Below are 17,004 nucleotides of genomic sequence, written 5' to 3'. Positions count from 1 at the left end.
CTTTGGCCACCATCAAAAGGTATTTCTCATTAGAAAAAGCCACCGTTTTGACTGTAGCACAATGGGAAATTGAGTCCCCACTCAACAATTCACAGCCCTTCCAATTAGGCTCTAATCTCAAGTTAATTAGGGAACATCTTCCTCCAAGGTACTGCAACTCCCGGCCCTCCCCATCCCAAAGCCCAAACCCCAGCTGGTTCAATAACTCAATACCTAGTGTTCCCTCTATAAACATTGCCTAATTTAATTGACAATTCTCAGTTTGATCCAAGTCCTCCCTGATGACAGTCATGCAATACTTCTCCACATTGCATCATGATATAGCAGTGATACAGGACTACATTCTAGTATTTACATTAACTCCATCCACTATAGGAAGACTTGGTAATTGTTTAATAAGGAAGGGATGTGTGAAATGAAACATTAACATGATAAGCTTCATTTCAAGACTCTTTAAGACTCACTGCATCTACGATCTAGGTCTACATCAATGCAAAAAAGACTACCGGGGTAAAGTGCCCATCAGTTTCTTTCCATTTTCCAAAACAATCTAGTTAATTTCCCCTGCAACGACCTTTCCCCCTCAACTCTCCATTTCTGTCTCTTCTCCTTCCATTTTCACCCCTCTCTCCCCCTTTCTTCCTCTGCTCTCCTCCTCACATTGGAGCAAAAGCACATGCAGTAAAACCCAAAGAGGGAGGAGTCACCATGACAACCCCCGTTTACAAGGACCCACTCTTGTTAGAACACCAAGGCGATGGTTTCAGGCAGAAAATAAAAATCCCAGCGAATCGGGTGAGAGAGAGAGATGAGAGGAGTTTAAACAATCCCACTGTGTTTGGCCTGCAATGAAAGTCTTAGGCTTTGCATCGCAGCTTTACATGGCACCCCCACAACAGTACGGTGCAGATAAACTCCCATGTCAAAACAGAGCTCAAGATTTCTTTGAAAGCAAACTAAATAGGGTTTACAGTGAAATGGATGGGGGGGACAGAACACCAGAGGAGAGTCATAGAATTCAAAGTTAAATAATCTGTAACTGAGGCCTCAGAGGACCCACCTGGTACTCTAGCACTACCACACCTCAATGGGAGGTTTAGATAGAGGGAACGTTGCTGTAGAACCGCGCCTAAGCAACGTTCCCTCCCTGGGAACGTTCCCTCCCTGGGAGTGCTGCGCAGAGGAGCAAGAGATTGAACTTCACTCAACTTTCTAGAGTTTTCTCCCTTAGTTAACACTATCAACGATTCCCTTAACTGTGGGATTTGTGATCGAACCAACACATTAGCCACGTTCAATGGAACATACCGAAAAAGAAAAAAAACATACAAGACTTAGTATGCAAAACTAACTACGCAAGAGATTTTGTTGTAGGCAGAACGCATCTACGTAGGATTCCATTGCATTGACAGGCACGACTCAGGCCCGTACATAGACCGGTGCACCATAACCAACAAGAGCTACAGTGGGCCTATATACAAATATTTTATTCTTTGTCCCCAACGCTCTAGGTGACCAGTTTTGCTAGCCTTTAGCCGTACCCTCATCCTACTCCTCCTCTGTTGCTCGGGTGATGTGGAGGTAAACCCAAGCCCTGCGTGTCCCCAGGCACCCTCATTTGTTGACTCTTTGATAGAAAAAAACTTGGTTTCATGCATGTCAACATCAGAAGCCAACTCCCTAAGTTTGCTTTACTCACTGCTTTAGCACACTCCGCCAACCCTGATGTCCTTGCCGTGTCTGAATCCTGGCTTAGGAAGGCCACCAACAATTCTGAGATTTCCATACCCAGCTACAACATTTTCCATCAAGATAGAACTGCCAAAGGGGGAGGAGTTGCAATCTACTGCAGAGATAGCCTGCAAAGTTCTGTCATACTTTCCAGGTCTATACCCAAACAGTTTGAACTTCTAATTTTAAAAATGAACCTCTCCAGAAATAAGTCTCTCACTGTTGCCACCTAGTATCGACCCCCCTCCGCTCCCAGCTGTGCCATGGACACCATTTGTGAATTGATCGCCCCCCATCTAGCTTCAGAGTTCGTTCTGTTAGGTAACCTAAACTGGGATATGCTTAACACCCCGGCAGTCCTACAATCTAAGCTAGATGCCCTCAATCTCACACAAATCATCAAGGAACCCACCAGGTACAACCCTAAATCCGTAAACATGGGCACCATCATAGACATTATTCTGACCAACTTGCCCTCCAAATACACCTCCTCTGTTTTCAATCAGGATCTCAGCGATCACTGCCTCATTGCCTGTATCCGCGGTCAAACGACCACCCCTCATCACTGTCAAACGATCCCTAAAACACTTCTGCGAGCAGGCCTTTCTAATCAACCTGGCCCGGGTATCCTGGAAGGATATCGACCTCATCCCATCAGTCGAGGATGCCTGGTCATTCTTTAAAAGTAATTTCCTCACCATCTTAGATAAGCATGCCCCGTTCAAAAAATGCAGAACTAAGAACAGATATAGCCCTTGGTTCACTCCAGACCTGACTGCCCTTGACCAGCACAAAAACATCCTGTGGCAGACTGCAATAGCATCGAATAGTCCCCACGATATGCAACTGTTCAGGGAAGTCAGGAACCAATACACGCAGTCAGTCAAGAAAGCAAAGGCTAGCTTTTTCAAGCAGAAATTCGCATCTCAGAAATTCGCAACTCCAAAACGTTTTGGGACACTGTAAAGTCCATGGAGAACAAGAGCACCTCCTCCCAGCTGCCCACTGCACTGAGGCTAGGTAACACAGTCACCATTAATAAATCCATGATAATCGAAAATTTCAATAAGCATTTCTCAACGGCTGGCCATGCCTTTCTACTGGCTACTCCAACCCCGGCCAACAGCTCCGCCTCCCCCGCAGCTACTCGCCCAAGCCTCCCCAGCTTCTCCTTCACCCAAATCCAGACAGCAGATGTTCTGAAAGAGCTGCAAAACCTGGACCCAGACAAATCAGCTGGGCTAGACTATCTGGACCCTCTCTTTCTAAAACTATCCGCCGCCATTGTTGCAACCCCTATTACCAGCCTGTTCAACCTCTCTTTTGTATCGTCTGAGATCCCTAAAGACTGGAAAGCTTCCGCGGTCATCCCCCTCTTCAAAGGGGGAGACACCCTGGACCCAAACTGTTACAGACCTATATCCATCCTGCCCTGCCTATCTAAAGTCTTCGAAAGCCAAGTTAATAAACAGATCACTGACCATTTCGAATCCCACCGTACCTTCTCCGCTGTGCAATCCGGCTTCCGAGCCGGTTACGGGTGCACCTCAGCCACGTTCAAGGTACTAAACGATATCATAACCGCCATCGATAAAAAAGACAGTACTGTGCGGCCGTCTTCATCGACCTGGCCAAGGCTTCGACTCTGTCAATCACCGTATTCTTATCGGCAGACTCAATAGCCTTGGTTTTTCTAATGACTGCCTCGCCTGGTTCACCAACTACTTTGCAGACAGAGTTCAGTGTGTCAAATCGGAGGGCATGTTGTCCGGACCTCTGGCAGTCTCTATGGGGGCACCACAGGGTTCAATTCTCAAGCCGACTCTTTTCTCTGTATATATCAAAGATGTCGCTCTTGCTGCGGGCGATTCCCTGATCCACCTCTACGCAGACGACACCATTCTGTATACTTCTGGCTCTTCCTTGGACACTGTGCTAACTAACCTCCAAACGAGCTTCAATGCCATACAACACTCCTTCTGTGGCCTCCAACTGCTCTTAAACTCTAGTAAAACCAAATGCATGCTTTTCAACCGTTCGCTGCCCGCACCCGCCCGCCCGACTAGCATCACCACCCTGGACGGTTCCAACCTAGAATATGTGGACAACTATAAATACCTAGGTGTCTGGCTTGACTGTAAACTCTCCTTCCAGACTCATATTAAACATCTCCAAAATCAAATCTAGAAATCGGCTTTCTATTTCGCAACAAAACCTCCTTCACTCACGCCGCCAAACTTGCCCTAGTAAAACTGACTATCCTACCGATCCTCGACTTCGGCGATGTCATCTACAAAATAGCTTCCAACACTCTACTCAGCAAACTGGATGCAGTCTATCACAGTGCCATCCGTTTTGTTACCAAATCACCTTATACCTCCCACCACTGCGACCTGTATGCTCTAGTCGGCTGGCCCTCGCTACATACCCACTGGCTCCAGGTCACCTATAAGTCTATCCTAGGTAAAGCTCCGCCTTATCTCAGTTCACTGGTCACGATAACAACACCCACCCGTAGCACACGTTCCAGCAGGTATATCTCACTGATCATCCCCAAAGCCAACACCTCATTTGGCCGCCTTTCCTTCCAGTTCTCTGCTGCCAGTGACTGGAACGAATTGCAAAAATCGCTGAAGTTGGAGACTTATTTCCCTCACCAACTTTAAACATTAACTATCTGAGCAGCTAACCGATCGCTGCAGCTGTACATAGTCCATCTGTAAATAGCCCACCCAATCTACCTACCTCATCCCCATACTGTTTATATTTTATTTACTTTTCTGCTCTTTTGCACACCAGTATCTCTACTTGCACATCATCATCTGCTCATTTATCACTCCAGTGTTAATCTGCTAAATTGTAAATATTCGCTCCTATGGCCTATTTATTGCCTATCTCCTCATGCCTTTTGTACACACTGTATATAGACTTTCTTTTTTCTACTGTGTTATTGTGTTATTGGCTTGTTTATTGTTTACTGTAACTGTGTAACTCTGTGTTGTTGTCTTTGTCACACTGCTTTGCTTTATCTTGGCCAGGTCGCAGTTGCAAATGAGAACTTGTTCTCAACTAGCCTACCTGGTTAAATGAAAAAATAATAGACCATTGCCATATATGGATCTGTGCCATTGACTTTGAACTGGATTGTGTTTACAGCATTAGTGGTGCGAGTAAATGTGCTTGTTTTGAGAACAAAGCGAGAGCTACATGTAGGCATGTGTGCACATTTGTTCATATCCTTTGCTATCTATTGAGTTATTAGCCCAGTTAAAGATCATTTGTAGTCTAAGGGGTAGTGCTCTTGTGAGTCAGGAAAATATAATTTTTTTGTCTTAAAGGTGCAGTCTTGTATTTTAAGACTATCTACTTAGCTTATTCAAGCCTATCGGCAGAGGGTAACCATGATGTGTGATTCTCTGTAATAATGGTATGGGAATAATGATGCATTTTATTTTGTAAAGTGGTTTCTTGCATCAAATGCCACAACATTTTCAGTCACATCCTTGTCTGTAGGACAAGTAGTGACCGTATTACCGCCAAACCGGCGGTCTCGAGTCATGACTGCAGTCAAATTCCATGTGTCCGTTTAGTCACGGTAATTAGGCTTCTCCAAGCTCTGATGCTGCTGATGGTCATTAGCAGCCTACCAAACTTGCTAACTGCCTGGTACTCAGCAGTCGATTGTCCCGCTAATCACGCTGACATCAATGCAAATGTAAATCAAAAATCGAATTAAACACTTCATGAGGGCATGTTGCGCAATTTTTCTATAGGCTATGCAATTGCGTGAGAAAACAGAGTGATGGCCTCTATTAAAAAGAGGATCAAGCAGATTTCTATATGCTAGGCCTACTATATTTATTTTTCAATTTAAACAGATCGCTGATCTTTAAAACAGGCGTACAGCCTACCTGGCTGGTATGAAAATGAACCATGGGAAAAGCGTCCTCCATTCGCTATTTAAGTGCATAGATGACAGGGTTGGGTAGGTTACTTTCTAAATGTAATACGTTACATTAACCTGTCCAAAATTGTAATCAGTAAAGTAACTTTGGGATTACCCAAACTCAGTAATCCGATTACATTCTGTTACTTTTAGATTACTTTCCCCTTAAGAGGCAGAAGACAAAAATGTATGTTACCAATTGAACATCTATTGCAGGATAAATCAATGTTAAAGTTTACATTACATCCACACATGGATGTAAATGGGTTGGTTATGTAGGCTTTATGGGTTGGTTATGAAGGCTTCTTCTAACCCATCGCTTTCTACTACATATAATACAATTAAATGATATCTTTACATTAACAACCAATGTCCATCAGAATTCCAATGAATGTTATACCCCTTGACCTTCAAGAATAGGACTTGGAAATATGAACGTATAGATTAGGCAAATTGTTTTACCTGAGCATAACCCCAAAACTAAGGACTTATTAGCCAGCCCTACTCTGTTGTTAATGGTTTTGTCATCATGAGGACTGATTGGGCTCATTGATTTGAGTTGAAAAATAAATGCTGCGCTCATGGAATGGCAGGCTTTCAGCACAACTGAAAAGTGCTCTTTACATGTGAAAATGAATGCCATATGCTGCATTTACTATAGGCCTATTGTTTACCTTTTTGTTGGTGACACATTGATGTCTTGAAAATATAAAGCTGTTTAAAAGGCAAATCTACAGATGAAACAATAACAAAACGGGCATCCCGCCTCTATTTTGGTAAAACGCTGAGGGATGGGCATGGACAAATGTAACACCTCTCAGATTAATAGACAGAGCTATGGAAGCAAGGACTGACAATCCATTACATAAAAGTATTGTTTTAACTATGTTATGAGGCTATACAATGTTTGTTTACATTTACTATGTTTAAAAAACATTGGAGAAAAACAAGCTTATATTTTGGGTTCTCGTGGCATGTGACAGTTGAACTAAGCTCACGAGGCATTTATAAGTTAAATTCTTCAAGAATCAATGGATAGATATATAAGTCCAAAAATGGATGTACAGTTGAAGTCGGCAGTGTACATACACCTTAGCCAAATACATTTAAACTCAGTTGTTCACAATTTTTTACATTTAATCCTAGTAAAAATTCCCTGTCTTAGGTCAGTTAGGTTCACCACTTTATTTTAAGAATGTGAAATGTCAGAATAATAGTAGAGAGAATGATATATTTCAGCTTTTATTTCTTTCATCACATTCCCAGTGGGTCAGAAGTTTACATACACTCAATTAGTATTTGGTAGCATTGCCATTAAACTGTTTAACTTGGGTCAAACGTTTCGGGTAGCCTTCCACAAGCTTCCCACAATAAGTTAGGCGAATTTTGGCCCATTCCTCCTGACAGAGCTGGTGTAACTGAGTCAGGTTTGTAGGCCTCCTTGCTCGCACATGTTTTTTGATTTCTGCCCACAAATGTTCTATAGGTTTGAGGTCAGGGCTTTGTGATGGCCACTCCAATACCTTGACTTTGTTGTCCTTAAGCCATTTTGCCACAACTTTGGAAGTATGCTTGGGGTTATTGTCCATTTGGAAGACCCATTTGCGATAAAGCTTTAACCTCCTGACTGATGTCTTGAGATGTTGCTTCAATATATCCACATAATTTTCCTTCCTCATGATGCCATTTATTTTGTGAAGTGCACCAGTCCCTCCTGCAGCAAAGCACCCCCACAACATGATGCTGCCACCCCCGTGCTTCACGGTTGGGATGGTGTTCTTCGGCTTGCAAGCCTCCCCCTTTTTCCTCCAAACGATGGTCATTATGGCCAAACAGTTCTATTTTTGTTTCATCAGACCAGAGGACATTTCTCCAAAAAGTACGAGCTTTGTCCCCATGTGCAGTTGCAAACCGTAGTCTGGCTTTTTTATGGCGGTTTTGGAGCAGTGGCCTCTTCCTTGCTGAGCGGCCTTTCAGGTTGTCGATATAGGACTCGTTTTACTGTGGATATAGATACTTTTGCACCTGTTTCCTCCAGCATCTTCATAAGGTCCTTTGCTGTTGTTCTGGGATTGATTTGCACTTTTCGCACCAAAGTACGTTCATCTCTAGGAGACAGAACACGTCTCCTTCCCGAACAGTATGATGGCTGCGTGGTCCCATGGTGTTTGTACTTGTGTACTATTGTTTGTACAGATGAACGTGGTACCTTCAGGCGTTTGGAAATTGCTCCCAAGGATGAACCAGACTTCGGATGCCGACAGCAGTCGCACCACTGGAAGCCATAGCTTGGACTGTAGCCTACAAAAGCCTATTCCTGATCTTTTCCAGCGATCCATCAAACACATTTGATGTGTCATCATAGTGGTCTCGCTCAGGTGGAACAAACTTAAACTTCCGCCTTTATTCAATGCCAATTATTTTCCTGCTGCCCGTTTCGAGACAGGGGCATGACAGTGGTCCATTCTAAAGTAAAACACATTGCACACATATATTATTTAGTATATGTAAAGACAAGATTAAATCAAGTATAGTGTGATGGTGACAATATTAGCCTATTCCTTGTGAACTATATATTATCACTTGTGAATGGTTTGTATCACAACTAAAGTCGACAAATAACTTCTTAAAACGAAGCACATTAATCCGCTTTACAACAGGTGCAGAGCCTAACTGGCATACACTCAGCGCATGAGTTAAGTTTGGGGAATATTTCCATGTTAAAATGTTATAGGATGCATTTTCTCCATTGTTTTTGATGGTAGACCACTCTGGTAGGCCTACATTATGATCAAGTAGCCTACTTGACCACTGTTAAAACTAACTTAGTGGGTACAGCCTCAGTGCTCACAGTAAACACTCAGCGGAAGTTGCACAGAATTTTCACAATGTTCAAGTTTGCGCTCAGCTGATATTTTGCTGAGTGACAAAAAAAACGAGGGAACATTGCATATACATGCCTGAAAATGTTGCTGTGACACCTCAAATTTGTATCTACCAGGAAAATTAAGGATTCTATCTTTACCATCTCAAATATTTTTCATTGTGCCCCTAAATTTCTTTGTGTGCGCCAACATTTTCCAACTTAGGCGCACACATGCTCCTTGTAAAAAAGGAAAACTCATGAGTTCATAGGTTTACTGGTAAAATGCACGGCAGGGAACTTCAGGGGCACTCCAGGCAGAGCAAAATTCAGTTGGTGGTAGAGAAACCAAAAAAGGTTGGGAACCACTGTTGTAGAGGCAGAAAGATGTGTGTGTGTGTGTGTGTGTGTGTGTGTGTGTGTGTGTGTGTGTGTGTGTGTGTGTGTGTGTGTGTGTGTGTGTGTGTGTGTGAGAAAGGAGGTGAGATGGAAAAAGCGAGGGTGAAAGCAAGAGGACAGACAGTCCCTTTTTTTAATCCACTAGTGGTAAATACACCAGCATCTCTCCATCTCCGTCTCTTTGCTGCTACCACCATCTAGACTCGGCTAACACAGATGGGAGAAGAGAGCAACGAGGACAGAGCATCCCATTGGCTGAGCCCGGGGGAGTTATTTTTAACTTGTGGCAGAACCGCCACTGTCTCTTGAGATGTCCCCTCCCCCCAAGAGAGCCGTAAATCTCAGCACCATCAGAGAGCACAGACAGGCACAAGACTGGATTCCCTTCACACATCCATTCTCCTCCATTTATCTGATTATGCTGTCAGGCTGTGTTCTCAGAGAAAAAGTGAAGAATGTTAGTTCAATGTGGGACTGCCCATATGGAAATCTATACATGTATGATTGTAAGTTGTCTTGGTTAAAAGCATCTGCTAAATGGCATATATTATTTTATACTGAACAAAAATATAAAATGCAACAATTTCAACCATTTTACTGAGTTACAGTTCAAATAAGGAAATCAGTCAATTTAAATAAATTCATTAGGATCTATGGATTTCACATGACTTTGCAGGGGCGCAGTCATGGGTGGGCATAGGCCCTCCCAATTGGGAGCCAGGCCCACCCACTGGGGAGCCAGGCCCAGCCAATCAGAATTTGTTTTCTCACACAAAAGGGCTTTATTACAGACATAAATACTTCTCAGTTTCATTTGCTGTCTGGGTGGCTGTTCTCAGACGATCCTGCAGATAAAGACACCTGAAGTGGAGGTCCTGGGCTGGCGTGGTTATATGTGGTCTGTTGTTGTGAGGCCGGTTGGACGTACTGCCAAATTCTCTAAAATGACGTTGGAGGCAGCTTGTGGTAGAAAAATGAACATTCAATTCTCTGGTAACAACTCTGGCTAGACATTCCTGCAGTTAGCATGTCAATTGCCCACACCCTCAAAACTTGAGACATCTGTGGCATTGTGCTGTGTGACAAAACTGCACATTTTAGAGTGGCCTTTTACAATAGCAATAACGCACTATGGAGGTTTGTGGTATATGGCCAATATACCACGGCTAAGGGCTGTAACCAGGCACTCTGCATTGCATCATGCGTAAGAACAGCCCTTAGCCATGGTATATTGGCTATATACTACACTCCCTCGGGCCTTATTGCTTAATTATAGAATACAAATCTACACTTTATGACCAAAAGGATGTGGACACCTGCACGTCAAACATCTTATAAAATAATTAATGGGAATTAATATGGAGTTGGTCCCCCCTTTGCTGCTATAACAGCCTCCACTCCTCTTGGAAGGCTTTCCACTAGATGTTGGAACATTGCTGCGGAGACTTGATTCCATTCAGCCACAAGATGAGGTTGGGCAATGATGTTGGGCGATTCGGCCTGGCTCGCAGTCGGCGTTCCAATTCATACCAAATGTGTTCGATAGGGTTGAGGTCAGAGCTCTGTGCAGGCCAGTCAAGTTCTTCCACACCGATCTCGACATACCGTATCTGTATGGACCTCGCTTTGTGCACGAGGGCACTGTCATGCTGAAACAGCCTTCCCCAAACTGTTGCCACAAAGTTGGAAGCACAGAATCGTCTAGAATGTAATTGTACGCTGTAGCATTAAGATTTCCCTTCACTGGAACTAAGGGGCCTAGCCCTAACTATGAAAAACAGCCCCAGACCAATACTCCTCCACCAAACTTTCCAGTTGGCACTATGCATTCGGGCAGGTAGTGTTGTCATGGCATTCGCCAAACCCAAATTCACCCATCAGACTGACAGATGGTGAAGCATGATTCATCACTCCAGAGAACATGTTTCCACTGCTCCAGAGTCCAATTGCGCATGGTGATCTTAGGCTTGTGTGCGGCTACTCGGCCATGGCAACCCATTTCATGAAGCTCCCAACGAACGCTACAGGTCTTGTGCTCACGTTGCTTCCAGAGGCAGTTTGGAACTCAGTAGTGAGTGTTGCAACCGAGGACAGACGATTTTTATGCGCTACACACTTCAGCACTCCCATTCTGTGAGCTTGTGGCCTACCACTTCACGGCAGAGCCGTTGTTGCTCCTACAAGTTTCAACTTCACAATAACAGCAGTTGACCAGGGCAGCACTAGCTGGGCAGACATTTGACAAATTGTCTTGTTTTAAAGGTTGCATCCTATGACGATGCCACATTGAAAGTCACTCAGCTCCTCAGTGAGGCCATTCTACTGCCAATGTTTGTCTATGGAGATTGCATGGCTGTGTACTCGATTTTTTTTACACCTGTCAGCAACGGGTGTGGCTGAAATTGAAAAATCCACCAATTTGAAGGGGTGTCCACATACTACTATATACAGAAAAGTATCTATAGACCATCTATCTATACTAGCCGTGTCTCATTGCTGCTTCGATCATACGGTTGACAGTGACACGTTGTGTTCTATATTTACAATCAAGTTTCACCTTTGGTAAGAGTTTGTAGGAATGTAACTTAATACTCGACCTCTCATACAAGTCAATAGTGCTGCATTTTATTTCTGGTAGCTGCAGATGAGACTACCACTAGAATGTTGTAGTTAATGTAATGCAAAGGGAGCGGTCAGTACTTCGCTCTGTGAAAAGCAGGCGGTGTCCCAAATGGCACCCTATTTCCTAAATAATAATAATAGTCCCCATGGGCCCTGGTCAAAAGTAATGCACTACATAGGGAATAGGGTGCTATTTGGGACACAACCTGAAACAAAAGGCCCTTGCTTGAATCACACCCTTGACATTGAGGCAAGAGCTCCCATTGTCTGGAGTGGTAGAGAAAAAAAAAACGGTGCTGAAGTTCCAATCACACTGAAACACACACAACACCATAGCCTCAGCTGCACTGGCTAGATAGAGAGACAGGGTAGATGGAGAAAGCAAGAGAGAAGACCGGAGAGAGGGAGGGAGAGAAAGTGAGATAGGACCGGTAGAGAAATAATAGAGCCAACAGGATATAAAGTGTGAAAAGAGGGCTTAGTCAAAACTCATCTGACTGAGCGACCCCCCCCCCCCCATCTCTTGTCTCCGCCTCTCTAGAACACATCCCCGTCATCACCCAGTCCCAGGCTCTCAGCCTATATGTGCCCAAGGAGAGACCTTCTACCTCTTCTCCTTCGAGCAGCACAGAAATAGAGTGCAGAGGAGGGGGAATGGGAGGGAGGAAACGAACAAGACAGAGAAATAGGTAAGGCAGACAGTCGTGAGACACAGACCAGTACGCCATAACTAATCAGAACTGCAGTAGGACTATATACAAATAGTCCGTTGCAATATGGATTTGTGCCACTCAATTGAACTGGACTGTGTTTACAGCATGAGCAGATGTGCTTGTTTTGAGATCAAAGGAAGAGCTACATGTAGCGAGAGCGTACATTGGACCATTTTACTTTTATATTCGCCTAAATATTTTGCTGTGCAACCTGACATTTTTATTTTGAGCATCAGTGTGCCTAAGAAAATTAAGGATTCAATCTTTAATATCAAAAATATTTTTCAATGTGCTGCTAAATTTCTTTATGTGTGTCTACATTTTTCAAAATTCAGCTGGTGGTAGAGAAACCAAAAGGTTGGGAACCACTGTCGTAGAGGCAGAAGAGATCTATAAACAAGAGAACGAGAGACTTAAAGCTGGTACAGCCTTAGTGTTCACAGTAAACGTGCACCGGAAGTTGCACAGAATTTTCACAACGCTCAAGTTTGGGGTCAGCAGACGTGAAATTTGCTCAGTGCCTAAATTTTTTTAGGGAACATTGGGCCCATGCATATGTGCGCACACACACTGATGCGTTTGCATGCACGCATGTGCATCCCGCTTGCACACACTAACACACTCCCTCATATCCTCCTCTTTCACTCACATACACACACACACACATTACACAAAGGCATTGGAGAAGGGTGATGGGGTGGCTACAGGGAGAGGAGGAGAAAGGGGGAAATCACAACAAATCCGCACCGCAATTCATCCGGGTGCCAAGCGGGTTGGGAACAGGGTCCATTTTCATTAGGCCCGGTAATAACGCCTTCGAGGGAAATCAGATTGGCTTTTAGCTGGTGGGGCCGGCCCATGATAGGTCACCAGCTGGTTCTGTGAATACAGGAAGCCAGTAATTGATGCATTTCTCTCCCACCACTCGCTGCCTGGCTCAGAGAGATGGAAGGGATTCAGACAATGCTGTGTGGACCTTCCCTTTGAGTATCGGCAGAATTTAACTGCATCCTCCAAAAAGACTTCACAAAACCCCAAACCCAATTAGTTATTGTCCAAAAAATGTGATCAGGCCAGTTTGTTTGAGCCAAATAGTCAATAAGACTACAGCACTACTCCACATAGTCAGGTAGACAATGACCCGATTACACAGTCAACAACAAGACTACAGCACTATTCCACATAGTCAGGTAGACAATGACCCGATTACACAGTCAACATTACTACAACACATAGTCAGTCAAAAACACTATTTTCCACAGGCAACAAGAACACAACTAAGTCAAAGACGACAGCACTGTTCCATAGTCAACACAACAACATGTTTACACACTAATTCAAAGACAACACGACTATTCCACAGTCAACTAGACTACAGCATTATTCCACATAGTCAACAACTAGACCACAGCACTATTCCCCAGTCAGCTAGACCACAACACTTTTCCACATAGTCAGCAAGACTACAATACTATTCCACATAGTCAACAAGACTACAACGACATTCTACATAATCAACTGGACCAGTGGTTCCCAAACTTTTTATAGTCCCGTACACCTTCCAACATTCAACATCCAGCTGAGAAACCCCCTCTAGCACCAGGGTCAGCGCACTCTCAAATGTTGTTTTTTGCCATCATTGTAAGCCTGCCACACACACACTCTATACGATACATTTATTAAACATAAGAATGAGTGTGAGTTGTCACAACCCGGCTTGGGGGAAGTGACAAACAGCTCTTATAGGACCAGGTCACAAATAATAATAATCGATCATTTTGCTCTTTATTTAGCCATCTTACATATAAAACCTTATTTGTTCATCAAAAATGGTGAATAATATTGGGTTGTATTGGAGAGTGTCAGTCTTCAATCATTTTCCACACACAGTCTACCTTTCTTTTTCATGCTAGTGAGGGCCGAGAATCCACTCTCACATAGGTACGTGGTTGCAAAGGGCATCAGTGTCTTAACAGCGAGATTTGCCAAGGCAAGAAACTCTGAGCGCAGCCCTATACAGAAATCTGGTAGTGGATTCTGATTAAATTCAATTTTCACAGAACCCCTTGTTGCAATTTCGATGAGGCTCTCTTGTTCAGATATTGGTAAGTGGACTGGAGGCAGGAAAGGGATAACGAATCCAGTTGTTTATGTTGTCCGTTTCGGGAAAGTACCTGCGTAATTGCACACCCAGCTAACTCAGGTGCTTCGCTATATCACATTTGACATTGTCCGTACGCTTGAGTTCATTTGCACACAAAAAAATCATACAACGATGGAAAGACCTGTGATTATCCTTGTTAATGCAGACAGAGAAGAGCTCCAACTTTTTAATAATTTTGTCCCGCACATTGAATATAGTTGGAGAGTCCCTGTAATCCTAGATTCAGATCATTCAGGCGAGAAAAAACATCACCCAGATAGGCCAGTCGTGTGAGAAACTCGTCATCATGCAAGCGGTCAGACAAGTGAAAATGAAGGTCAGTAATGAAAACTTTACGCTCGTCTCTCAATATAAAAAAAAAAACTTGACCACTGATGTCACAAAGCTGTCCAATACTTTTAAAATATTCTCTCATGTTGTCCTGGTTTCCAGTGGTTTGCAGAAGAGGATGTCTTCCTTAATTGACTCCCCCATAAACGTAACGGACATATACCAGGTGCTGTGCCAGGCCCCCCACGTCTGTTGACTCATCCAGCTGTAACACATATAATTCACGGGCTTTTATGCAAAGCAGCAATTGTTTCAAACCATCTCCTGCCATGTCACTGATGCGTCGTGAAACAGTGTTGTTTGATGAAGACATTGTCTATATAGTTTTTTTGGCCTTTTCCCCCAGCATTGTCCCAGCTATATCCGCGGCAGCAGGAATAATTAAGTCCTCCACAATAGAATAGGGCTTGCCTGTCCTAGCCACTCGGTAGCTCACCATATAAGACGCTTCTAGCCCCTTCTTATTAATGGTATCTGTTGCTTTTATACAGTCTTACTATTTGAAAGTCGTCTTTATTCTCGCTCAAACTCCTGTGGCTTATTTTTCATATGGTCATGTTTTGGTTCTAAATGTCTGCGCAAGAGTGAAGGTTTCCACGAGAGAGTAACGGTTAATGTGATTGGATGTTAATTATTTGACTAGACTACCTGTATTTGACATTGTGTTATTTTGAAGAACACTAGATGGCTTAATTTTATTTTTGGCAGTGAAACGAGGCTACTCAGGCGAGAGCAAAAAACTCACCCAAATGTATAGCCCTGTTGGAAGATCTAAATGCACTGTTTGAAAATGTAGATTATTATTATTTTTAATAAAATTGTTATTTGTTAAAATGTGAATCACATTTTTATTTGGCGTACCCCCGACGGCATTGCGGGTACCCCCGTTTGGGAATACCTGAACTATACAACACCTTATTACACAGTCAACAACTAGACTACAGCAGCACTAGTCCATAGTCTTCGTCAACTAGACTACAGCAGCACTAGTCCATAGTCTTCGTCAACTAGACTACAGCAGCACTAGTCCATAGTCTTCGTCAACTAGACTACAGCAGCACTAGTCCATAGTCTTCGTCAACTAGACTACAGCAGCACTAGTCCATAGTCTTCGTCAACTAGACTACAGCAGCACTAGTCCATAGTCTTCGTCAACTAGACTACAGCAGCACTAGTCCATAGTCTTCGTCAACTAGACTACAGCAGCACTAGTCCATAGTCTTCGTCAACTAGACTACAGCAGCACTAGTCCATAGTCTTCGTCAACTAGACTACAGCAGCACTAGTCCATAGTCTTCGTCAACTAGACTACAGCAGCACTAGTCCATAGTCTTTGTCAACTAGACTACAGCAGCACTAGTCCATAGTCTTCGTCAACTAGACTACAGCAGCACTAGTCCATAGTCTTCGTCAACTAGACTACAGCAGCACTAGTCCATAGTCTTCGTCAACTAGACTACAGCAGCACTAGTCCATAGTCTTCGTCAACTAGACTACAGCAGGACTAGTCCATAGTCTTCGTCAACTAGACTACAGCAGCACTAGTCCATAGTCTTCGTCAACTAGACTACAGCAGCACTAGTCCATAGTCTTCGTCAACTAGACTACAGCAGCACTAGTCCATAGTCTTCGTCAACTAGACTACAGCAGCACTAGTCCATAGTCTTCGTCAACTAGACTACAGCAGCACTAGTCCATAGTCTTCGTCAACTAGACTACAGCAGCACTAGTCCATAGTCTTCGTCAACTAGACTACAGCAGCACTAGTCCATAGTCTTCGTCAACTAGACTACAGCAGCACTAGTCCATAGTCTTCGTCAACTAGACTACAGCAGCACTAGTCCATAGTCTTCGTCAACTAGACTACAGCAGCACTAGTCCATAGTCTTCGTCAACTAGACTACAACACTAGTCCATAGTCTTCGTCAACTAGACTACAGCACTAGCCCATAGCCGTCGTCAACTAGACTACAGCAGCACTAGTCCATAGTCTTCGTCAACTAGACTACAGCAGCACTAGTCCATAGTCTTCGTCAACTAGACTACAGCAGCACTAGTCCATAGTCTTCGTCAACTAGACTACAGCAGCACTAGTCCATAGTCTTCGTCAACTAGACTACAGCAGCACTAGTCCATAGTCGTCGTCAACTAGACTACAGCAGCACTAGTCCATAGTCTTCGTCAACTAGACTACAGCAGCACTAGTCCATAGTCTTCGTCAACTAGACTACAACAC

The 17,004-nt window shown here is 43.7% G+C and overlaps 1 protein-coding gene across 13 annotated transcripts in view; it reads right to left on the bottom strand.

Annotated features, from left to right (window-relative positions):
• Positions 1 to 17,004, bottom strand: part of LOC139531723 (histone-lysine N-methyltransferase 2C-like) — a 218,524-nt gene that overhangs the window by 112,809 nt on the left and 88,711 nt on the right. The window lies entirely within an intron of this gene.

Source organism: Salvelinus alpinus, chromosome 10 (genome assembly GCF_045679555.1).
Source record: "Salvelinus alpinus chromosome 10, SLU_Salpinus.1, whole genome shotgun sequence".
Lineage (NCBI taxonomy): Eukaryota > Metazoa > Chordata > Actinopteri > Salmoniformes > Salmonidae > Salvelinus > Salvelinus alpinus.
The sequence above is the reverse complement of the archived record's forward strand: the minus strand, read 5'-3'. Positions and strand labels throughout refer to the sequence as shown.